The sequence below is a fragment of the Podarcis pityusensis genome (assembly GCF_964106645.2).
Source record: "Podarcis pityusensis genome assembly, chromosome: 8".
In the NCBI taxonomy this organism is placed as follows: domain Eukaryota; kingdom Metazoa; phylum Chordata; class Lepidosauria; order Squamata; family Lacertidae; genus Podarcis; species Podarcis pityusensis.
Genome location: NC_138033.1, coordinates 23,971,760 through 23,996,690, shown reverse-complemented (window position 1 = coordinate 23,996,690; position 24,931 = coordinate 23,971,760). Strand labels below are relative to the sequence as shown.

Here is a 24,931-nt window from a genome sequence, read left to right as displayed (position 1 = left end):
TTATTTTAAATCCCCATGAAAATTTGTCAGCATTTTAGCCTGACATTTGTATATACAATTGTGACTGATACACACATTGCAAGCAGTCCACCCCCCCCCCCTGCCCCTAATACAAGACATTTTTGTATGCAAGTTGTTTTCATGGTGTTACGAGAATTATAAGGTCTAAGATATAAAATAAATGTTCCAAGCAAACACATATATAAATATATAAACCGCATGTCTGAAACAGTACAGGAAAAAAGTCCTGAAACCATTTTGTCTCTCCCAAATTGACCTCAAATGTTTCTCTGCAAGGAGGGAGGAAATGGGAAACCCTTCCAATTGTCTCTTCGCTCACAAATCCTGCCTTAAACCTACAAAAGGACTTTATATGGGCTCTTGGGTACCCCATAAGGGAAAAGGAGCAGTTTTTTCTTATAACAATGGCCAAGTGGAGGATTTGAACCCTGGTCTCCCTGGTCCTAATCCTGCACTCTAACCACTATGCCACAATGGCTCAGCAAGTTTCCTTTCATAAAAACTCAGGAGTGATTAATAGGCTGTATACACTGAAGTCTATCCTACGATGGGGTTTATGACATATAGTTTATTTGCATGGTGACAAACCGCTGCTGTTGAAGTGAGATCAAATACAGAAGTTTCCCATCCTTCTGGCACAAAGGTGTGTGGTAAAGTGATTGGGGGGGCACTGTCACAAGGCACCCCTGATTGTAGCCCTGTGAGGGGAACAGAGGTCTACTAACAACTTGGAGCACCCTTAACAAATGACAGTTGACAGGATTATTTTTTTTTGGGGGGGGGGGGAAGCTATGGCTGTTTTAAAGTGGCATAATACTGCTTTAAAAACATAGTGCAGATTAGGCCTAAATCCCCCTCCTCCGAGCTCAATATGTGGATGTTACCTTAAATCTTAACTGGATAAAAAGGTAAAGGTACCCCTGACCGTTAGGTCCAGTCGCGGACGACTCTGGGGTTGCAGCGCTCATCTTTTTCTATTGGCCGAGGGGGCTGGTGTTTGTCTGCAGACAGCTTGCGATGGGGTGAGCTCCCGTTGCTCGGTCCCAGCTCCTTAACTGGATATGTTTGTATGTATTCTGGGATTGCTGCAACTCAAACACATTTCTTTTCTTGTTTTTGTTACCTTTGCAAATATTTTTTTAAAGAATTCAAACACATTAAAGTAACATTTCACATCTTGATAGGCACTTAAGTAAGAGATGAAAGGCAGCAGCTCAGCATTTTTGTGTTCAGATAACCAAGAAAGAACCAGCTTAGACAAGGCCTGGATCTTGCCATGTGATTTAGAAACAAGAAGCTGTTATGCTAGAAAGGCATCATCATTCTATATAATATGGCATTTAAATCAATGTGATACCATTTTAAACAGTCATGGCTACAATTCCCAATCAACTTCACAGTGAACTATGGGAACTGTAGCTCTGTGAAGGGAATATGGGCCTCCTAACAACTCCCAGCACCCTTAACAAACTACAACTCCCAGGATTCTTTTCAGGAAGCCATGACTGTTTAAAGTGGTATCCTAGTGCTTTAAATGTATGGTGTGAATGTGGCCTGGCCAAACATGTTTTGGAGCATTGCTTTTAACTACCTCATTTTTTAAAAAAACTTGGGTCCTGCCCCCCAGCTGTTGTTGGACTACAACTCCCATCACTCCTGACAACCAGTTCTGCTAGCTAGGGATGGTGGGAGTTGTAGTCCAACAACAGCTAGGGTCCCAAGTTTGAGAAACACTGAGGTAGTTAAAAGCAGTGCTCCAAATTTCACAGTGACTGAAGTCATTACTGTTCAGGAAGAAACCAACAACTCCAGGGTACATACATGCTTTTAGGTTTATAAAACACCTGCAGTCCAAGTGTTACAATTCAGCAACCACTACAGTGGTACCTTCGGTTACAAGCACCTCAGGTTACAAACACTTCAGGTTACAGACTCCGCTAACCCGGAAGTAGTACCTCGGGTTAAGAACTTTACCTCAGGATGAGAACAGAAATTGTGTGCCGGCAGCGCAGCGGCAGTGGGAGGCCCCATTAGCCAAAGTGGTACCTCAGGTTTAGAACGGTTTCAGGTTAAGAACGGACCTCCGGAATGAATTAAGTTCATAACCAGAGGTACCACTGCAGTCCCAGACAATCAACAAATATTAGGGCTCATCCAGACTTCCGTTTGCCCTGCCACTTCCCTTCCGGGGAATCCCACTGCTTACTGCGAAATCAGAGCAAATGTCAATCAGGTTTTTCTGAGGAAAGCGGCGGGGCAAACGGAAAACTGCTAGGACCCAAGCCTAGAAATATTGACAGGAAAGCTCTCAGACCCATGCTTACTCATCACACGAGAAGCGGAAGTGTGGGAGATTATAGAATCGTAAAGTTGGAAGGGGTCCTGCGGATCATCTAGTCTGACCCCCTGCAATGCAGGAATATGCAGTTGTCTCATACGGGGAATCGAACCTGCAACTTTGGCGTTATCAGCACCACGCTCTAACTAACTGAGCTAGGCAGGCTCCCTCCGTCTCAAACGATTGTGGTCCCATGAGAATCCCTTGAAGGCAAAGATGACTACTGTCTTGAGGAAATTGCCAAAAGCAAACTCAAGGACCAGAATTCTTCTGAAGAACTAGGACCTTTACAGACACAAACAAACATGCCTCCTCCTCACACAAGGAGCCAATGTGGCTGAGGTCTTACCACACTCCTAAATATGTTCAGGTTGCAGTTCTATTTCTGTCTCCGATGGAAACAAGAGAGAGGTGCTCAGCCACTATTGTGGGCGGGATACAGGAAAATAAGCAGTATACAGTGCACAGACTACAGAAGAGCACAGCAGAAACAAAAACAACCAGATGCATAAGCTGATCAAACTTTTGCAAACAGCCCCGTGACACACTAAAAGCACTTACAAAACTCCACCTGCTGGACACACAGGTACACCTTAGCCAAACAGAGAACACCCTCAGCCATATATGCATTTATATACAGCACACACCCCATACAAATGAGCTCAGGGTATGTTGCCAACTTTAATTGGATTAATCAATTAAACAATTAGTTGATTAACAGATAAAGGCCAATCTTAATTGGAGGGACTGCAAGATAAGGGTGCCCTTGTTTAGTTTCTGAGGCTATCAAACAGGGAACGAGACAAGAAAAATATTAAAAGGAGAACATTCTTCCCAAATATGAGCAGTAGTTGTTGCTTTAAGACAGCTCACGTCCCTCCAAATTCCGACTAACCTAAGGAGAAGGAGCCTAGTGCTGTTTGACCCCATTGCACTTTCCTTTATCTATCTGCACCCAACTCTGGAGTGGGACACTACAGTCACCGTTTTTAACAGCTCATGGAACCTGGTCAAGCAGTTGTACATTTTGTGAGGAAAAAACATTACTGTCCAGGAGCAACTTGTTTCAGAGCAAAGGGGGTGATGACAGGCAACACCACTCCATGTTTGATTCCCGTCTAGGGATACGTGAATCTGTCAAATTTGGATTCTTTCATGCTCTCATTTTACCAACCTCAAGTTCAGTTCATCCTGTTTCTGTACCAATTGGCCATTTCCCCCACAAAAATCTGCACAAAATCCATATGCATTTTCACATCAATTTCTCCTAAAATATGCAGTTTGGTGCCCAATTTTATCTAATATAAGCTTTTTGCTAACCTTTCCCTCTAATGCAGAGCTGTTTCGTACATCATTTTCACCAATCTCTGCATTTTTTGGTTTGGCAAACTGCTCTACAAAAATTCAGAGAAGTATGCATTTTGAAGGACAGCTATGCCTTCGCTCAGGAATTGCAAATCAGGTAGCTTTGCATGAAAACGCAAGCTGAACAAAATGCTCCCGTTTTTGCCAGCTGCTAAAAGCACAGGGATCTTGCATGCAAAGGGATGGACGGCCTACCGACTTGCCAGTTCACTGCCTTTGCTGTTTTTATTGGGGTCGCGCATGTGCCACCTCTGGGACAGCAGTGCACTTTGGTAATTTTAGACTCTAGAGCCAATGGTCTCCTGGCTGGGGCCGGGGAGCTTTAAATAGTAATGTGCATTCCTTCACTTACTTCAAAATGGTTACATAGGAACCCAGGAAGCTGCCTTACACTGAGTCAGTCCAACAGTCCATTTAGCTCAGTACTCTCTGCACTGGCAGACAGCTGCTCTTGAGGATTTCAGACCGGGAGTCCCAAGACCTTCTGCATGCAAGGCTCCACCACCAAGCTATACCTTCCCCTTGACTTCAGAGACTACAATTGTAAAATTGGCCCTGCTGTGATTGGAGACCCTCCTGCTCAGGTGGGGGCTCTGCACTTTTGCCCCCCAGTCCCACCCTGGCAGCACCACTAGCTCTGAGGTGCCTGGGGACCCCCTTAGGAGACCCCTCTCTCAGTGGGACTCCGTCACTAGGGAGCTGGGTCTGCAAACCAACCGTTCTTTCACACAAACACACCCTGCCCTGCCAATCTTCTTGGGTGCTCCACGCGAAGGGGGAAGTGTGGCGGCTTTGAGTGGCATCAAAACAGGAGAACAGGGCAAGGCAGGATTTTGTGGCAAAGGGGTCCTACAGCAGAGGGGCTCCCGGAAACACAAGAACGCTGGCTCACCACATTTTGAAACCAGTAAAGTCAAGTAACAAGGGGGGCCCACCTTTCAACCCCCCCCCCAAAAAAACAGCCCATTAAATCCAAGCCTAAAATGACTGAAATTGCACCGCGGGCATAGCATATGCATACTGTAGCTCTCGGGCAACCAGCATGGGCAAGCGGCCATCACACACAAATATACATACACTTCCCTCCAGGCACTTCCCTAACAGGTATTCGCAGCTGAACAGGATCTGGGAGACGGAGAGACAAGCAGAAACTTGAGAGCCAAACCAACTCCGCAGCATATTACACAGTTCCTTCCCTCCCGGATCCTGTCTCAGCTCTCCCATATGCTCCTGCAAAGGTGGGACTCCTGAGCCTCACGCCCGAAGCGTTTGCCAACAGGAAAGGAGAAGGAGGAAGTTACCTGCCCAGGTGGGGTCCCTACCCTGCAAGACCCAGCCGGCCACAGGAAGGTGGGGTGTGCGCGACTGAGTGTCACTGTGGCAGCAGAAGGATCCTGGAGGAGCCTCCCCGGCTCTTTCTCGAGCAAAGCAGAAGTTTGCTCTCTTGAGTCATCCCCACTTTCCTCTTCCTCCTCTGCCTGCCTTGTACTTTCTCAATGCAGCTCAGAAACAGCCCTAGCAGGAGAGCTGAGTCAAGCGGGGAGGGGGGGGGGGGAGAGAGAGAGAGAGAGAGAGAGAGAGAGAGAGAGAGAGAGAGAGAGGAGGAAACACCTACCCACAAAGCTTGCGGGAAAGCCGGGCCTGGAACCAAAGCTGCTACCTGGGCCGGAGTGGACTGCAAGGATCCAGCCTCTGAAGACTGACATTTGGAGATGTCTAAGGAGCCCAGCTGGTGGGTCGGGTGTCCATGCAAAAAGTGGCTTGGAACTCATAAGGAGGGGAAGGAATTTGATTCAGTCCACATGTAAAAGTGAACAGGCCTAATTCACATTTTCCAAAACAATACATGAGCAGAAGCCCTCTTCAAAACCTGCTTTTTGCATTGCCATTCGCTAGCCAAGTAATGCGTACAAAAATGCATATACTAAGGTAAAGTGTGCATATTGATGTATATTAGTGAAAATAACATAAAGCTCTATTAGGGGAAATTGCTTTGTAAAAGTGCATACATTTGGCAAAGTTGCATAGAAAAATATGCATATCAGGAGAAATTCACACTAAAATGCTGCTGGGTTTTCATGAGGACCTTTAAAAATAATAATAATTGCAAGTTGATGTGGAAATGTGGGGAACATAAATTCAAATTGAAAAAATGAAAAGCCAAGAGACACCGACAGATGATCCAATCTCTCAACTTCAGTTTCTTATGCTCCCATTCTTCAGCTCAGTTTGCCGCATGTCTACACCAGTTTGTGATTTTTTTCATATTTATAACAAAATTTTATTTACAAATGTTGATTATCGCAAACATATATGTAATCTATATGCAGTCTGCATATTTACAATAAAGCAAAGGCACTATGTGGTTGAATATTGTCCTGATGGTTGATGAACAAATAAGAACTTGGACAATTGTTTATTATCTACTATATTATGTTAAATTTGACACTCTGATAGTTCATGATTATCAAATCAATCTAACACTGATGGAGCACTATTTTTGCTATACATATTTTTGCAATGTGTGGGTGTGTTTTTTAAAGTCCTCATGAAAATCTGTTAGCATTTTATTGCAAATTTTCCCTATGTACTTTTTTCCCCAAGCAGATTTCCCTAGATGCATTTTTGTGCATAGTTCTCGCCAATATTCTTTCCCCTAATATACATGTTTTAGTTGGAGAACTGGAGAATTTCTAAAGATAGATGCATTTTTATTCAATTCTTGTTTTGGGATGTGTGAATTAGGTAGGGTTCACTTTAAAATGTGAGAGGAACTGAGTTCCTGCCTCAGCCCCATTTGGGCATAGAGAAGACAGCTGGATCTCACAGCAACTAGCCTGTGGTTACAAGATTTTAATCTTCTTCTCCAACTCTCAGAGGAAGGTGTAAATTCTCAGAGTGAGGGGCCAGAATATTCCCCACACCCTTTGCTGGCGAGTTCCCGCCCCCCACCAGGATAAATAAAGACACGAGACACCATGGTTTAAGGTTAAATGGGCGAATTAGGCCACAACTTTATTGAATTCAGGAATGAGAGGCATTGGCTTAGGCATTGGTCCTAACGACTATCCGGCTCCAGCCCATTTGCTGGAGACATGGGGAAGGGTTAACACTATATCGGGGGAGTCTCCCGCCGAGGCACATGACTAGGAGCTCCCCCGGGTCACCGCTGGGGGGCGTGCCTTTGGCCCACACCTCCATAGGCTTCGGACAGGGCCACGCCCCCCCCAGTCCTTTAACGGACCACCCTTCGCTCACTGGGGGGAGGTGATGGCGTTCCTCCCCCCCCATCCTCTTAACCCCTTCTTACCATGTGAACCACTTTGCAAACTAGAGTAACTGTTGAAAGCACCACACACAAACCCACAGAGCCAAGCTGGCATTGCAACCTATTCTGTCGGCCTCATTCAAGCCTGACAATTTCACATAAGGAACTGATGGTCAGACTACCCGATGGTTTGGACTACCCAAGCCACAGATCCACACCTCCTCTATGAGAAAGCATTGCATTGTGTTCAGCCCAATGCTTTCCTTAGGAGCAAGAGCATGGGTAGGCAAACTAAGGCCCGGGGGCCGGATCCAGCCCAATTGCCTTCTCAATCCAGCCCAGGGGCAGTCCGGGAACCAGCGTGTTTTTACATGAGTAGAATGTGTGCTTTTATTTAAAATACATCTCTGGCTTATTTTGGGGGCATAGGAATTCATTCATCCCCCCCAAAAAAAATATACTCCGGCCCCCCACAAGGTCTGAGGGACAGTGGACTGGCCCCCTGCTGGAAACGTTTGCTGACCCCTGAGGAAGACACTGTCAAAGGCCCCCTGCCAAGAAATATCCAAAATATGTAGGAACTTGGGCTACATCACAGGGGCAGGAACAAAATAGATCGGGAACTACTGGTAGATCTCTGGGTGATATGCTGTGGCAACAACAAAACAACTTCCCCCTGAAATTATATTGCTAAAATGAGTAAAGCTGGGAGGAAGGAGCTGATCAGGAACAGATATTTGGATGGAAGGACTGTGAACTCACCTCAGTTCCATTACTCGAGACAAATTCCCAGCCTCCAAAATCTTTAAGTGCATGCCTTTTGTACCTGGCTCCAGTTATGGGTGTGTGGTAGAAAACAAAGTTGATCTTGCCTGCTGGAAGGCTGTTCACCTCTGCATTGAATCACATCAAAACATGCCTTTTGACAACTTCTAGCCACTAGAGGGAAGCCTTGAACTGTTCTGTGGGTAATGAGAAGTTACAGTGTTTGGTCACCTTCCTAGGGCATCCTCTGTCACCTAGAGGGGGCAGCTGAGGGTGCCTGGAGCTTCAAACAAAGTGGAATTGTGCTAAATTTTCAAAGTGTAGAATTTGGGGAGCTGGGTAGTATGCAAAGGGAAGGCCACAAGCTGCATTTTTAACACTCAATAGCTACTTAACTGCGCAGTATTCTGCATGTTGGGGACGCGGGTGGCACTGTGGGTTAAACCACAGAGCCTAGGACTTGCTACATCAGGGTCTTTTCCAGGGAGTCTTATCACCTCTTCTCATGAGGTGGCCAAAGTATTGGAGCCTCAGCTTCACGATCTGTACTTCCAGTGAGCACTCAGAGCTGATTTCCTTAAGAATGGATACGTTTGATCTTCTTGCAGTCCATGGGACTCTCAAGAGTCTCCTCCAGCACCATAATTCAAAAGCATCAATTCTTCGGCGATCAGCCTTCTTTATGGTCCAGCTCTCACTTCCATACATCACTACTGGGAAAACCATAGCTTTTACTATACGGACCTTTGTTGGCAAGGTGATGTCTCTACTTTTTAAGATGCTGTCTAGGTTTGACAGCAGGCGTCTTTTAATTTCGTGACTGCTGTCACCATCTGCAGTGATCATGGAGCCCAAGAAAGCAAAATCTCTTACTGCCTCCATTTCTTCCCCTTCTATTTGCCAGGAGGTGATGGGACCAGTGGCCATGATCTTTGTTTTTTTGATGTTGAGCTTCAGACCATATTTTGCGCTCTCTTCTTTCACCCTCAATAAAAGTTTCTTTAATTCCTCCTCACTTTCTGCCATCAAGGTTGTGTCATCTGCATATCTGAGGTTGTTGATATTTCTTCTGGCAATCTTAATTCCGGCTTCGGATTCATCCAGCCCAGCCTTTCACATGATGAATTCTGCATATAAGTTAAATAAGCAGGGAGACAATATACAGCCTTGTCGTACTCCTTTCCCAATTTTGAACCAATCAGTTGTTCCATATCCAGTTCTAACTGTAGCTTCTTGTCCCACATAGAGATTTCTCAGGAGACAGATGAGGTGATCAGGCACTCCCATTTCTTTAAGAACTTGCCATAGTTTGCTGTGGTCGACACAGTCAAAGGCTTTTGCATAGTCAATGAAGCAGAAGTAGATGTCTTTCTGGAACTCTCTAGCTTTCTCCATAATCCAGCGCATGTTTGCAATTTGGTCTCTGGTTCCTCTGCCTCTTCTAAATCCAGCTTGCACTTCTGGGAGTTCTCGGTCCACATACTGCTTGAGCCTTCCTTGTAGAATTTTAAGCATAACCTTGCTAGCGTGTGAAAGGAGTGCAATTGTGCGGTAGTTGGAGCATTCTTTGGCACTGCCTTTCTTTGGGATTGGGATGTAGACTGATCTTCTCCAATCCTCTGGCCACTGCTGAGTTTTCCAAACTTGCTGGCATATTGAGTGTAGCACCTTAACAGCATCATCTTTTAAAAGTTTAAATAGTTCAGCTGGAATACCATCACTTCCACTGGCCTTGTTATTTGCAGTGCTTTCTAAGGCCCATTTGACTTCACTCTCCAGGATGTCTGGCTCAAGGTCAGCAACCACACTACCTGGGGTGTACGAGACATCCATATCTTTCTGGTATAATTCCTCTGTGTATTCTTGCCACCTCTTCTTGATGTCTTCTGCTTCTGTTAGGTCCTTACCACTTTTGTCCTTTATTATGGTAATCTTTGTACGAAATGTTCCTTTCATAGTTCCGATTTTCTTGAACAGATCTCTGGTTCTTCCCATTCTGTTGTTTTCCTCTATTTCTTTGCATTGCTCGTTTAAGAAGGCCTTCTTGTCTCTCCTTGCTATTCTTTGGAAATCTGCATTCAGTTTCCTGTATCTTTCACTATCTCCCTCGCATTTTGCTTGCCTTCTCTCCCCCGCTATTTGTAAGGCCTCGTTGGACAGCCACTTTCCTTTCTTGCAATGGAACTTATTCCCTGGTAATTCCATCAGGCTGCCTGAATGGGAGAGATAGGAAGCAGGGCTCATTCCATCCGCTCTGCTCCAGGACCAGCTCCTCCAGGCACCTCCTAGCCCTGAACTGTTTCCCTGCCAGCTGGCCGTTCTAAGAAATACCAAAATAATGAATTGAAAAAAATGTTTAAAATAACTTTTGTAAAAACAAACAAACAAACAAACAAACAAACAAACAAACAAACAAACGCAGAAGCCTTTTATTAGGAATTGTAGGTACCAGCATTCCAAAGGAACAGAAAAGACTTTTCATGTATGTGACAACAGCAACGCAGATGCTACTAGCCCAGAGATGGAAAGAAGACAAAGTCCCTACCAGAGAGGAATGTCAAACCAAGCTATTGGACTATGCCAAAATGACAAAACTGACCGGAAGGCTCAGGAACCCAGAAGACCAAAACTTCAACGAAGAATGGGAAACAATTATAATTTATCTAGGAGACCACTGTAAGCAGATGAAAACCTTAGCAGGATTTTAATAACACTTGTAATGTAGCGAATATTATGGATAATATGGAAAGATATAAAATATGGACTATGAAATAATATGCAGTTAAGAAGGTGGACAATACGATCCATGGAGGGGAAGGTGGGAAGCCCAGCGATTTGGAGAAATCTCTGAATAGGGATATGTAATTTGGATTGTTATAATCCTATATTTGTAAAATCAAATAAAATTATTATCGTATTTTTCGCCCCATAGGACGCACCGGTCCATAGGACGCACCTGGTTTTTTTGGGGGGAAATAAAGAAAAAAAATTTTATTTCCCCCCCAGGCACTTGTGGGGCCGGCAGCGGGGAGAAGCGCTCTTCTCCCCACCGCCAGCCTTCAGACCAGGTCCGGGGACAGCGGGAAGGTGCACTGTGCCTCCCCGCTGTCCCCTGAGCTTGCGGGGCTGGCGGCAGGGAGAAGCACGCATCTCCCTGCTGCCAGCCTCCAAACCACATCGGGAGACAGCGGGGTGGCGGCGTTCCGCCTCCCCGCTGTCCCCCGAGCTTGTGGGGCTGGCGCTGGGGCTCTCCTGAAGCCTGCATTCGCCCCATAGGACGCACACACATTTCCCCTTCATTTTTGGAGGGGAAAAAGTGCGTCCTATAGGGCGAAAAATACGGTACCTATATATGTAAAAAGGGAGGCTTGGGTGGTGGTGAGTTGGGGCGGCACCTTCCCATTTCATATCGGGTGACGAAACAGGATGGCACTGTCCTTGCCTGTCCCTCAAAAATGCCATCTAAGAAGAGGAAAGGAATTCCTGCAGCAGGGCACTTTCCCTCCCCTCCCCTTCTAGAATGTACACGCTGTAAAATGGAAGACCCTGCAGTATGAGGAGACCAGTCTTATAGCACACCATCAACCCAAGTGGAGGCAACGATCTTCTTGTCATTGCCCCAGTCCCATCCTTGAAACTAAAGTCTGTAAAGAGGAAAGAAGGAGACACTCTAAGCAGAACAGGAGAGAACTGCCTTCTACTGAGCTCATTCACAGTACTGTCTTAAGCATATGCGGCACCAGGGTGCAAAGATCCACCCAGCGCCCCTAGGTTGCCCAGAGTTGTTGACCTTTTTACGGGGGGATCCCCAAAGTTGTTGACTTTTTTTTAGGAAATAGTTGTTTACCGTATTTTTCACTCTATAGGACGCACCAGACCATAAGATGCACCTAGTTTTAGGAGGAGGAAAACAAGAAAAAAAATATTCTGAATCTCAGAAGCCAGAACAACAAGAGGGATCGCTGCGCAGTGAAAGCAGCGATCCCTCTTGCTATTCTGGATTCTGGGATAGCTGCGCAGCCTCCATTCGCTCCATAAGACGCACACACATTTCCCCTTACTTTTTTAGGAGGGAAAAAGTGAGTCTTATAGAGCAAAAAATACAGTACCTTTAGAACCTTTAGGGACTCGCAGGGAATCACAGCACCAATCAAAAGGGGTGCCAGCATCCCACGCACAGGGGCGTACGAAGGGGGGTGCAGGTTCTGTGGTGGGGGGGACAAAATGTTGGGCAGCATGCACAGTCGCCGTGCTGTCTGCCTGCTGCCTCCCCCCCGCATGGCGGTTAACTGTTTCGGCTGCGCGCGCAGCACCCGGAGCGCCGTGTAATGTTGTGGGCACTGTGCGACGCATCCTGTTGTGTGCACCAAGCTGTGGGTTCCTTTGCTGGCTTTTCCGCTGTCGGCACATGCTCCCAGCACCGTCCAACGTGGGGTGCCAGTGCAGAATGATGGGGAATGCAAGCGGCATTGGAGGCAACATCTCCGGACAGATAGCCTGTCAGATATCCGGACAGATAGCCTGACAGATAGCCTGTCAGCCAGCCTGTCAGATATCTCCTGTCAAGCCTCTTAATATGCAAAAAGTTTACTTAAGGGGCTTATCTGAGAAACATGTAGACCCAGAGTACCTGGTCCCAGCCTCTCTTCGGCCTGTAACAGTTAAAACTCACTCTCCCATGAGAAGGGACAGCCCAGTGAAGAGTTGGCCCAACAACCAAAAATTGTTGGCTCCAAGTTGAAAATAGAAAATGGAATGGTAGAGGGAGAATGGAGAATGAATCCTAAATTAAAGCTAGCATTTTTCAAGATGATGTGTTTGTGTGTGAGAGAATTATGCGGCCAGCATCATTTGGGGTTTTTATTTTCTCTCCTTCCACTGAACTACAGAATACAGAAACTGTTAGATATTACAATGGGGAGAAGGAAGTGCAAAAGCAGGTTATTCATCCTTACCACAGCTGCGGCAGACTCGGCCAAGGGGCTGTTATACATTCACTCGGGCAGCAAATGCAGCAGTTTGTGGTAGTCAGCTGATCCAAAGACCTCCTGTCACAGTTACTGTGAACTGAAAAACAGGAGCAGCTGTCCTATCCATTGGCTCACGGATAGCCAATTATTGCACTAAATGAGCCATTTTCTTCTCTGGGCAGTGGTGCTTGGGCCAGAAAGGTGGTGTGCTTCAGAACCTGACCCTTTCACCAGTCAGACTCCATAATGAACTTTTCTGTTTGCTGTCATGTCACAGAAAGAGGAATGTGGCTGGTGAATACTCTTGGCCTTCTCCTTGGGCTTGATCTTCCCTGATTTCCTGCACTCCAGAAGGACTCCCACTGTGAACTGGATCAGGGACCCTGTAGTACTATCTCTTTGCTGTTGGAGGAAATACTATTCTTGACCAAAGTGGGGAAATGAGCAACAATTTCACCTTGTTGCCTTGTGGAGGAGCGAGGGCAGTCAACAATAAAATAATAATAATAATAATAATAATAGCTATTATACCCATGTGGGAGCCCAAAAAAACTCTGCCTACTTCCACAAGGCAGAAAATCAACTGGGGATCCTGAAGGAGGAAGTGATTTGGAGACAGCTTCCTGATGGGTGTGGGTGTGTGGGGTGTGAGGCTTCCACAGCTACCTGGCCGTCTGTCCGGGCTCTCCACAAAATCAGATAGTAGTCCAAAGGTTTCTAGTTTATAGCATTCATTGATACAGGGAGCAGGTGCATCAGTTCCTTAAGGCACAGTTGTTGTAGCCACAGAAAGTTGGAGCAAACGCAAATTCCCACAAACAGGTATTTAAGTCCTGGTGTCCAGCAGATGATGTTTGGCCAGACGTTCACTTCTATGCACCAGCTGATCTACAGTAAATACTCCTTCCTTCTGTAACTCCTCCTAGATAACATAGACTGGTGATGGCGGTGGGGCTCTGAAAGCTTGGGTGGCACCAGAGACTCCAGCTACTTCTCTTCCCTTGGCTGGTCAACTTTCCCCTCTTGCTCTCATTGCACTGGCCCCTTCCCTTGCTAGAGAGTGTGTAGGGGGGTTACTGAAAGGGGAGTACTCCTGATAGGCAGCACCAATTTGCAGAACCTGCTGGACCCTTCTCCTGGATTGTGTTGTAATTTGGAATATAATGCGTTTTTTATTGGATTATTAAATTGGAAAACTCAATAAAATATTATGAAAAAAATGTTATAATACATCATAATTTTCAGTATGTCTAGACCACATCTTCTGATCTGCCAGTGCAAATTTAGCTATCAGTTTTGTAATGTATACCAGCTGGAAGTTACATTACAACTTTGTGAGGCAATTGATTGATCAGAGTACAATTGAAGAACAGATGACAAATGAACCTTTAATTATCATTATCACGAGCACAGCCTTAATGAATACAAAGTAAAGCATTAATATGTACAGGGGGATACGATGCCCCAAACTGCTTGCGGGGTGTCCCCACCCTGAACTTTTTAGGCTGGTTATAGGGCAGCCAAGCAGAGCTTTTCTTATGTTGCAAGTGATAATATATAAAGCCATGCACAGCTCCAAGCATCTGTCCCAAACACTTTCCAGTTTTCTGCCATGCTTATTATTATTATTATTGGATCTTAAGCACGTAGTTTTGGTCAAACGATATTTTTTTTTTAAGCTGATGTGATTTTTTTTTAAAATTGAATAGATGAACTCATTTAAAATATAGATTCAGGTGGATAGCCGTGTTGATCTGTCATAGTCATAATAAATAACAAACTGAAAGATGATTTTTAAAAAATAATTCCAGGGGCACCTTAAAGATCAACTAAATATAAGCTTTCAAGGTATGAGCTTTCGTGTGTAATACACACTTTGTCAGATACTCTGAAGCAGAGATCGCTTCAACCTTTTAACTGTTGATGACTGTTATGGCAGTTGGTTCCACAGGGAAGGGCAAAGGATTTTTAAAGGATAGATGACCAAAATTAGTTTTAGTATGTATAATGGGACATGAATCCATTATCTCTATTCAGACCAGGTCTCTCCATAGTTTTTAGTTTGGTAATGAGTTGTAATTCTCCAACTTCTCTTTCAAGTTCTAGTTACATGTAGGTAGCCGTGTTGGTCTGCTGTAGTCAAAACAAAATAAAATAAAGAAAATAAAAAAATTCCTTCCAGTAGCACCTTAAGTTAGTTATTGGAATGAGCTTATCTGAAGAAGTGTGCATGCACACGAAAGCTCATTCCAATAACTAACTTAGTTGGTCTCTAAGGTGCTACTGGAAGGAATTATTTTATTTTATTTTATTTTATTTTATTTTGTTTCTCTTTCAAGTGTATTTCTAAAATTATTTTGGAATAAGACAGCCACTCTAAGATCATTTAAAATATGAAGGTGAAGCAAAAATACAAGTTAGACTTTCATTCGTCCTTGGGCACATACAAACTATATTTATTAAAATAAATAACGGTGGCTCCTTTTTCGGCCTCCGTTCCCCACGAGTGGCTATTCGCCATTTCACTCGGTAGAGGGAGCCCTTGTTGTCAGAACGGCGTCGGAGTCTCTTTTCTTAGAATCTCCTTCTCTTTCAACTCGGCACCACCTTGGAGTTCAACCAATCACAGCTCCTCTGCATCCATCCCCCCCTCCCCCCCTCCCTCTCTCTCTCTTCCCCCACTTCGCTATTACGCATGCGTTGTGTCGCCGTTGTTTAAATAGAAAAAATTAAATACCCTGAAAGGTGCAGTCTTCATGAATCTGTAAAAAGTTCGGTTCCCATTGGCCATCGATGTGCGGGGCAAAACTGGTAGAATTAGCTATAGTGGAGTAAGGTTTAAGAGGGAGAGGGAGAGAGAAATCTGGAGACAGAAGTGCAGTGCTCTCAAATATGCGCCGAGGACCATTTTTTTGTTGTTCGATTTTAAAAATATATATATAATACTATTCATATATGCCTTTCCGCCCCACATTGCCCCGCATTCTGAAAAAATCGATTGAGAATCGGAAGTGAAGACCGCCTAAATAGATGAAACTCGTGGGGTTTTTACGCCTTCCCCTTCGACGGGAAACCTTTGCCGCATGCGCCGTGCAGTCGGGCGGCTTGCTCTTTCCCGTCAGCCCCTGCGCGTTATAAATACCCACGTCGTGCGTCCCACATTCTTTTCTAGGCGCGTGGGAAGAAGAGGTAAGTGGTGGAGCTGCTGCCTTCGCCTTAAAAGAGCGGGAAGCGCGGCATTTTAATCTCACAAGAAGCAATAGGGAATGTAATACTTATAAGTGATTAATTAAGTTGCTTTTATAATTGCACCGTTTTTATATCTTAATAAATGAAAGAAACAGCGGAAGATGCAGTGATGAGATTTTCTCTGTTGAATTTCCGCTCGTTTCTTGAATTTCAACGTTGAAGGAGCGCCGTTGTTGCAGTTAGTGCCACAGAAAACTCTTATACAAAAGATTATAAAATAAATTATTGGGAGAGGGAGAGTTCCTGCACCTTGAAAGCATGTGGCGGCAGGCAGAAATTCAACAGGTACTGCAAGTCGGGTGTGTTTTGGAGGACAGCAGCCGGCATGGCTCGCAATTTGTTTTTGAGGTCTGGAAAGAATGGTGCCCTACAGCAACCATTCCTCTGCTTGTACTGCACTTCCCTAGTTTCTATCTGGGAATCCTCTTTGGTTGGGAAGAAAGCTATGACCAGCCTCATTTCTACCCGTTTGCATGGGTGTCTTCTTTGTTAAACTTGCAAGGCAAATTGGATCTTGCCTACCTCTCTAAAATGTTTTATTGTTTAATTAGTTTCTCACCTTTCCTTAAAGGAGCTCAAGGTGGTGTACAAGGTTCTCCCCTCTTCCCATTTCATCCTCACAAGAAGCCTCATGTTTGTTGGAGGTTTATATTTACTGAACTACTAAAAACCTGCACTAGCATGATCCTATGCCTGATTTGAAAACCTTTTTTTCCTCTTGCTAGTGACCTCTTAACAGTGTACACATGTGTGTATCAAGGTGCTGTTGGGTGGCGAGAAACCTTTCAACTTTGATAATTTCAAGCAAGATTTTGTTTAAAACTATGAGACTCTGAAGCATTTAATCTGCAATAATACGGACTTGCCTAACAGTTTTTCTGATCTTTGTGGTGCTTTAAAGCTTACCTGAAACCAAGCATTTATAAACAAACGCAAGTTTGGGCATAAATGTTTATGCAATGTATTATTGGATGCTAGGCTGTACCTTGCTTGGTGCCAATGGTACTGTATGAAGCTGTATTTCATAAAGTTACAATACACTAATGCACACTTTCGTTCTTTGTGGTCAGAAAGCCTTGAGAACCTCATTAGATGCTGCTGAAGAGGGCATTTGATCCACAGGTGAACATGTCCAGTTTGGGAATGCAAGGTATTGGATAATTTTTTTTTGTTTGATCTTAATCAGCAAATTACCTGAATTAGCCTTCATCAATCTGGTGCACTCCAGATGTTTTGAACTACGTACAGCTCTTACTGGGCCCCAGTCAGCATGGCCAATAGCCAAGAATGCTTGGGAGTTGTAGTCTTGCAATACCTGAAAGGCAATTGGTTGGGAAGACTTGCAAAGATAGGAACAGCATAATTTTATACAAATGGATTATATGCAGATGTTATACTTTGGCTGTGTATATAAGTTTGAAGCATATGCGTTACTGTAGCACTGTAGTTTAGTGGTTACTGGCAACTATGAGGGGTAAACTACAGTGCCCATAATTCTTGGGGAGGGGGAAAATGCGTTTTAAATGTATTTTGAAGGTAAAGTGTGTACACAGCCTCCTTCCCAGAGATATCTAAAGGAAAAGGTTTTTCTTTAATCTATTGAAAGTGCAAACTCCTTATGGAGCACATCACTTGTCTCCACCGCAAAAATAAAGTTCTGCTCCTTGTACTTTACCCTTGGGAGTTGGGGGCACCAGTATTTTGAGCGTACTTGGCCCTTGCTGACCTAGAGACTATAAAACGTCTAGAAATGGAGGCACTTCATCCTGCTGTCAACCCAACGGGGATATCTGGAGAGGTTGCTCTCTCTCAGCTCTGTCCATGTGGTGTATGGGAGCATAGGCCTTTGGGCTCTGTGACGTATAGTCCCCTTCCACACCGTTGGAGAGCAAGCTGGGCCCTCGTGGTCTGCAACCTGCATATTCCTACTGCTTCTCTGAGTCTTCGGACAGTGACTGAGGAGATAAACCATGCAGGAGACACTCAAGCAAGAGCTTTGCTAATAGGGTTTTGTTTGCAATACACTTTTCAAAGACACCACAACAGTTTTCTCCTGATCATAAAAATTACAATCACTTTTAAAGGATATTGTGGGGGGTGGAGGGTATTGCACGTATGTGGGAGTGCAGATTTGTTCAAGGGTTGCCTGTTGTTGTTTTTTCTTGTTGGGCAAATGCCCTCCGCTTTCAGAGACCCAATTCTGAAAGATAACCCTGCTTTTTATTCCTGGTAGCAGGTATTCTGCATTTGCTATGTCATGCCGCTAGTTTTATATCATACCTGGGGCCTGAGCAAGGATGAGGGCTGACTTCTGGATGTGGTGAGGGTCAGACTTCTTCACATCATGGACACTGGAGCTCCACAAGAGTCAACCAGGTAAAAGGGTTGCTTTGTCCTTCCAGAAGAGAGTTTGCTAATGTCCTGCTGGCCTGCATTCAACAGTCTTTGTAGTAGCTTGGGATCATTATATTGGAAACAGATATTAAGCAAGCGTTTTTCCAGTGTGCCAGATGTTGCTGGGCTGCTACTCTCACCATAATCTCCCATCTCTATAAACACTGGTTTATTGGCTGAGGCTAATGGGAGTTGGAGTCCCAACAAATATAAGCTACCACCTTGGGGCATACTGGTATAGAGGCTAGTAACTTCTTATACTGGAGCAGGAACTGGCAAGCCACTCCAGTATCCCTGCCAAGAAAACTCCATGGACAAAGACAACAGGCATATGAAAGTTGTGCCTGGTGTGCTCTGGTCCATGGGGTCACGAAGAGTCGGACACGACTAAACAACAACTTCTTATACTGTAGAGGCGCTTTGCAATTCGTCCTGCCTTCAACCAACGGGGATATCTGGAGAGGTTGCTCTCTCTCAGCTCTGTCCATGTGGCGTATGGGAGCATAGGCCTTTGGGCTCTGTGACGTATAGTCCCCTTCCACACTGTTGGAGAGCAAGCTGGGCCCTCGTGGTCTGCAACCTGCATATTCCTACTGCTTCTCTGAGTCTTTGGACTGTGACTGAGGAGATAAACCATGCAGGAGACATTGCTTCACTTTGATAGTATTTCCTTACTGTAGCTGTTGCTTTGTGTTAGTGTGGTATTGTTAAAAAGTTGTGTTTAATCCAGTGTTGCTTAAACCTTTGGGAGTGAGGTCCACTTATAAATATAATTCGCTTAGGAACATAGAAAGCTGCCTTATACTGAGTTAAGACCATTTGTCCATCAAGCTCAATGCTGTCTACACTGACTGGCACTGGCTCCCCATGGATTCAGGCAGGGGTCATTACCAACCCTACCTGGAGATGCCAAGGATTGAACCTGGAACCTTCTGCATGCAAAACAGATCATCTACCACTGAGCTGTGCCCCTTCTATTATTAGTTATTGAACTTATAAGTAGCCTGTTGCACAAAGGTTTCCAGGCAGCCTAGCAATATTTTAAAGGGCTTAAGTAAAAAATAGTTATTATAAAATGATGTGCAATTCATAGAAATCAACCAGAACATCTTCCTCCCCCCAATAACAGCAGCAAAAAGCTATGGTGGCACAAGCAGCTAGGCTTTCTAGTCCTATCTCCCCTCCTCTCACTGAAAAAGTAAATAAGACTGTCAAGATCACTGGGCAATTGCATATTATATATTCCATCATTTAATTAGCATATTGGTGTTAGAGTACATATTGCTTATATAAATAGAATTTAATATGTAGGGGGTCAGTAACCAATTTGCTCCAAGAGGATCCACGATAGAAGTGCTGTGGGCCCATCATGAATTTTCTTTAAAATCCCTAGAAGTGGGGGTGGGGGGGGGGAGAAATGACACAGACACATACTCCTTGTGTGACCAGCCCAGGAATACATTGGGACTCCCAGTTTGAGAAGCAGCTGTCTTAACTATTGTACGATTCTGTTCTTCCCATTCCAGTACGCTTGAAAGTTCATTGCATGCTGTTGGAATGGCCATATAATCCTGAAATGGGTATGTACAGCAGTTTTGACTCTCAAGGTATTCACGAGAATAATTATTTTTTCCTATTTGTCTGTTGTTTTTTCTTGTTGGGCAAATGCCCTCTGCTTTCAGAGACCCAATTCTGAAAGATAACCCTGCTTTTTATTCTTAGTGACAGGTATTCTGCATTTGCTATGTCATGCCGCTAGTTGTATATCATACCTGGGGCCTGAGCAAGGATGAGGGCTGACTTCTGGATGTGGTGAGGATCAGATGTCTGCACATCATGGACACTGGAGCTCCACAAGAGTCAACCAGGTAAAAGGGTTGCTTTGTCCTTCCAGAAGAGAGTTTGCTAATGTCCTGCTGGCCTGCATACAACAGTCTTTGTAGTAGCTTGGGATCATTATATTGGAAGCAGATATTAAGCAAGCGTTTTTCCAATGTGCCAGATGTTGCTGGGCTACTATCATCATAATCTCCCATCTCAATAAACACTGGTTTATTGGCTGAGGCTAATGGGAGTTGGAGTCCCAACAAATATAAAGTACCACCTTGAGGCATGCTGGTAAAGAGGCTAGTAACTTCTTATACTGTAGAAGCACTTTGCAGTTCGTCCTGCCTTCAACCAACGGGGATATCTGGAGAGGTTGCTCTCTCTCAGCTCTGTCCATGTGGCGTATGGGAGCGTAGGCCTTTGGGCTCTGTGACGTATAGTCCCCTTCCACACCGTTGGAGAGCAAGCTGGGCCCTCGTGGTCTGCAACCTGCATATTCCTACTGCTTCTCTGAGTCTTCGGACGGTGACTGAGGAGATAAACCATGCAGGAGACATGTGCTTGTTTGCTGCTTCATTCATAAACCCTTATTAAATCTTGTAGAGTTCCTATTGGGGGATCTGGTTGGCCACAGGATGATGGATTAGGTGCCATTTGGCCTGATCCAACAGGGCTCTTGTGTTCAATTTTTGCCTTGCTCTTTTTTGAGTTTTGGGTACTATGGCATGAGGGATGTGAAAAATTAAGGCACATAATGGCCTTGTAAGAGGCATGTGCACCAGAGTTTGATGTCATACTTGTGTTAATAAGCCTAAGCTTGTGGTTCATGGTTGGAAGAAGCTATGGGGGCCACAGATATATTGAGTTTTACTGTTAATATTACGTTTTCATCCTTACCTATTCAAGTTTTATAAACTGCACACTTGGGCTTGTTCAAGTTGGTCCTTGCATATTCTCATAATTTCAGTGCTTGTGCAGTGACTAGTTCGAAGTCTTTACATAGGGGTCTGATTTTTTTAAAAATTGGAATGATTGAGGTCCTGCTTTTTATTAGTGCATGCTTGATTGATTTCTCTCCCTCAATTATTTTTTCATTGCTTTCTCCACAAAGTCTCAAAGTGACTCACAAGTCTGTACAATACAAAAAAGCTTTAAATCAGTTAAAATGTGCTGATTTTATGTTCAGGAAGCTGAGAACCAGAAACAGCCTGTTGATGTTTTTGTTTTTATTTATCAGGCCATTTTAAATTGAAGAATAACAACCAGGAGAAAAAGAGCTGGAGAAGATGCTGAGGATGTAGTCTTGTGAAAGCATCAGCTATTTAAGCGTAGGTCAGAAGAGAACAGAGTCCTACAGATCCAACAGAACAATCCTGGAGAAATGGCTACCTTTGGTCTCCACCTTCAGTATGCCTTCAAGTCTACAATTCCCATCATCCCTGGTTGCCGACTAGGCTGGCGGGATTCGGAAGGCCCCGACATTGACAGGGCACTATGATGGCTTTTTCTGGCAGCAACATGATGGAAGAAAAGCTGCATTGCTGTGGATACTAATGAGAAGGAATGACCTCCAAAGCCTTAATGTGGAGAATTATCATCTTGCTTTTTCCCTGATTAGCAGGTGCTGCCGTAGTGGTAACAAAACAGCAAGATCTGTGACACAACGCTTGTGTGTTCTGAGCAAAGGTGGTCGAGGGAAACACTTAAATGGGGACAAAGATAATGGTCCAAAACCAAATTAACCGGTTGGGATGAAGAGGTTTTCTGCATTTGCAGAATTTGACAACTGATGCATGCATGCCTTTTCCCCCTTGCAAGTAACAGCAGCTTGAGATTTCAAGAACTCCTATGCTATTTACCTGTAAGAGATAGCTTGTTGAACACCAATAAAGCATATTATTCTGTAAGTTTTTTTTTATTAATGCTTTAGGACATGATCTACAGTTGGTATTGACATTGTTAGAGAAAATGGGTATACAGACGACAGAAGATGAGATTATGCAGCTGTACCATGCTCCAACAATGTCTGACAATTTAAAATGGACTTTGAAACAGGGTTGCATCCAACTAGGTTCTGCTCACAGTAGACCCATTGAAATTAATGGACCTAAGTTAGCTATGACCATAATTTTTGGTTGTCTACTCTGAGTAGGAGTAGCATTGGCTATAACAGAAAAAACAAAAGGTATTGGCAGATGCACAGTATCTGATATCTTGGAATTGTTGATCACATCAGTTTATCTAGTCTTTTGTGTTTGCCTAATTGAAGTCTGCAGTTTCTTTACCTTACCGATTATGGGAAGTGAACTTGAGATTTTGTTCTTTGCACACACCAGTGAGTTGCTGATTATATGATCACTTTCCTTACATCCTGTATTGGATCACATATGGCATTTATACCCCACCCTTTAGCCAAAAACTCAGAGCAAAAATCAGTACTAAGATTAGCGCTTCCCTCAGGCTCACAAGTTAAAAAGGCTTGACATTTTGAGGAAAGAGGGTCGAGATAGCAAGCTCCATCACAAGATCTTGTAAGTTCTTACAATGAAACTTTATACCGTATATTTTTCTGCAAATTCTGGTACCTCCTGCACAGATCTTATTCAAAGTAGACTGCAACTGTAGCTTGCTGTTTGCACCCTTCCCATGTAATTCCTGTGCCTATCAAATAACCTGGTCTGTAATTATGACAACAAATTTCTAGAAGTTTAGTGATCAGCTTAAGGTGATAGTTCTCCCATGTTATCTGTACAACGGTCCTTTGGTTAGCCAAAGATCACCCAGTTTGTCCTCTGAAAGAAAACCAAGCCTCTTTGTCCAACATGTTAAGCAATTGCATGTGGACTTCCATGTTCAGCCAATCCTAGTGCACTCTGGAATTTGGTTTTAGGTAAATTGCAGGTGATGGTTACTCTCCAGTTGCGAAGAAGCTAAAGCTTGAAAATTTTCCAACAGGTTCCGGGTAGCACTAAAAATGGTGCACAAAACTTAAAAAACAGCACCATGTGACCATTGAAGGTATATTTTTAGTGCGATGTGATTGCTCAGCCTGACCTTTAATCAAACAATCCATCTTTACTGGCCAGTACATGTATTCTGTGCATTGCAAAACTTTGCTTCCTGTAATTAAGTGACTCATGCTGCCGCCCTCCCAAATTACCTGTTCAAACAGCAACTGCAGCAGGCATGGGATAAGCTGAAACTGGAACAGCATCTATTTTGCATGCAAAAGGTCCAAGCTTCAATCACCCGCATCTCCAGGTAGGGCAGGGAAAGTAACCTCGGATAGCTGTTGCCAATCTGAATGCAAGGTAGATTGACTGTTGGTTTTGACACTAATGCATCTTGTGTGAGACAGGAAAGCAAGTACATACACTCCTATAGTTCACTTTCCCCAAACCCAAGGGCATCCACTTGAAGAGTCCCAATACAGAGGGTTTTTTGGTGGGGTGTGTTCATTTCCTGGTTTTAAGGTTTAGGTGGGAACTTTCTCCTCTAAGCCCCTTTGTAAGTCGTTCCCTTGCTGGAAGAAAGCCCTTGGCAAAATGAGTGGATGATTGAAAAGACAGTGATTACTATGTTGGGTCCAGATGGACTCTCCCATCAGCCCCAGGTAGCATGGCCAAGAGAAAGGGGGCAGATTCCCCACCCTGTTGGGGAATCCTTCCTCCATGGCACCTCCAACTAAATTTCTCTTCAGGGATAATTGGACTTACAGGCTTGTGTACAGTGCTATATACCTTTAGAACACATTTGAAGCACTTTCTTAAGAATTTTGGGTGCTGTTTAAGGGTTGTTTGGGAATTGTAGCTCTGTGAGGGGTAACCTATCTCTCAGGGTTGTTTTGAGGATAAAATGGAAATTGGGTGAGCCATGTTCCTTGGGTGAGCCTTCAGCTTTGAAGATAAGCAGGATATAGTAGTAAAAGCAATATTTTTTTTTTTTTGGTAAAATACTACCAATAAAAGTAATGATCAGATTTTTGTTGCGCTCCAGCCCACCTTGAAAGACATGCAGCCCAAGCCAAGGCACACTGATGCTCAAGCAAGTCCCCCCTGTGTCTATTCAGGCTTATTCCCAAGTAAACATGTGCAGGACTGCAACTATACAGCCAAATTCTAGCTCATAGGTAGGCAAACTAGGGCCCGGGGGCCAGATGTGGCCCAATCGCCTTCTAAATCCGGCCCGCGGATGGTCTGGGAATCAGCATGTTTTTACATGAGTAGAATGTGTCCTTTTATTTAAAATGCATCTCTGGGTTATTTGTGGGGCATAGGAATTCGTTCATATTTTTTTATTCAAAATATAGTCTGGTCCCCCACAAGGTCTGAGGGACAGGGGACTGGCCCCCTGCTAAAAAAGTTTGCTGATCCCCTTCTAGGTACTCTGTAGTGTTGACTTACTCCCCCAGCTAAGTGTAACTAGGGTCGGGGTCTGAAAAAGAACCCACTTTATTAAGATCATTACATGTGTACGTGTACAGCCAAATGATCAATGATCTACCCTCTGAAGCGCCGTCCGGGCTTTACCTCTCCTATTTAACCTCAGCCTTGTCGAATGGTTGGGGGATGGGATCTCCTTTCCCTGCTTCGCAGCGGCCGATAGTTGGCGCTCCAGAGTAAATTTTCTCTGTTCCTCCTTTCTTGCTAGCCAATGGTAACTGCGCCGGGGCGCCTCAGTGCGCATGCTCGAACGGATAAGGACGCCAGGGGAGGGAGGGAGGGAGGGGGCAAG

The 24,931-nt window shown here is 44.4% G+C and overlaps 1 protein-coding gene and 1 long non-coding RNA gene across 5 annotated transcripts in view; one reads left to right on the top strand and one right to left on the bottom strand.

The window, feature by feature from the left end:
- SYTL1 (synaptotagmin like 1) overlaps positions 1–5,280 on the bottom strand; it is a 32,132-nt gene extending 26,852 nt beyond the window's left edge. For 2 of the 3 annotated variants that reach the window (XM_081015760.1, XM_081015762.1), the window contains exon 1: positions 5,026–5,280. The gene's annotated coding sequence lies outside the window, so the exon portion shown is untranslated. Of the gene's footprint in view, positions 1–4,801; positions 4,850–5,025 lie in introns of all 3 variants that reach the window. The other variant, XM_081015761.1, reaches the window with a different exon arrangement.
- A 10,599-nt stretch (positions 5,281–15,879) lies between these two features.
- LOC308482571 lies at positions 15,880–22,104 on the top strand. Of its 2 annotated transcripts, none has more exons than XR_013989315.1 (6): positions 15,880–15,916; positions 17,047–17,126; positions 18,210–18,352; positions 19,897–19,950; positions 20,093–20,238; positions 21,435–22,104. It is a non-coding gene; the product is annotated as an uncharacterized lncRNA (long non-coding RNA). The 2 variants fall into 2 exon arrangements; XR_013989316.1 differs by lacking the exon at positions 15,880–15,916 and adding an exon at positions 16,305–16,324.
- The last annotated feature ends 2,827 nt before the right edge of the window (positions 22,105–24,931 follow it).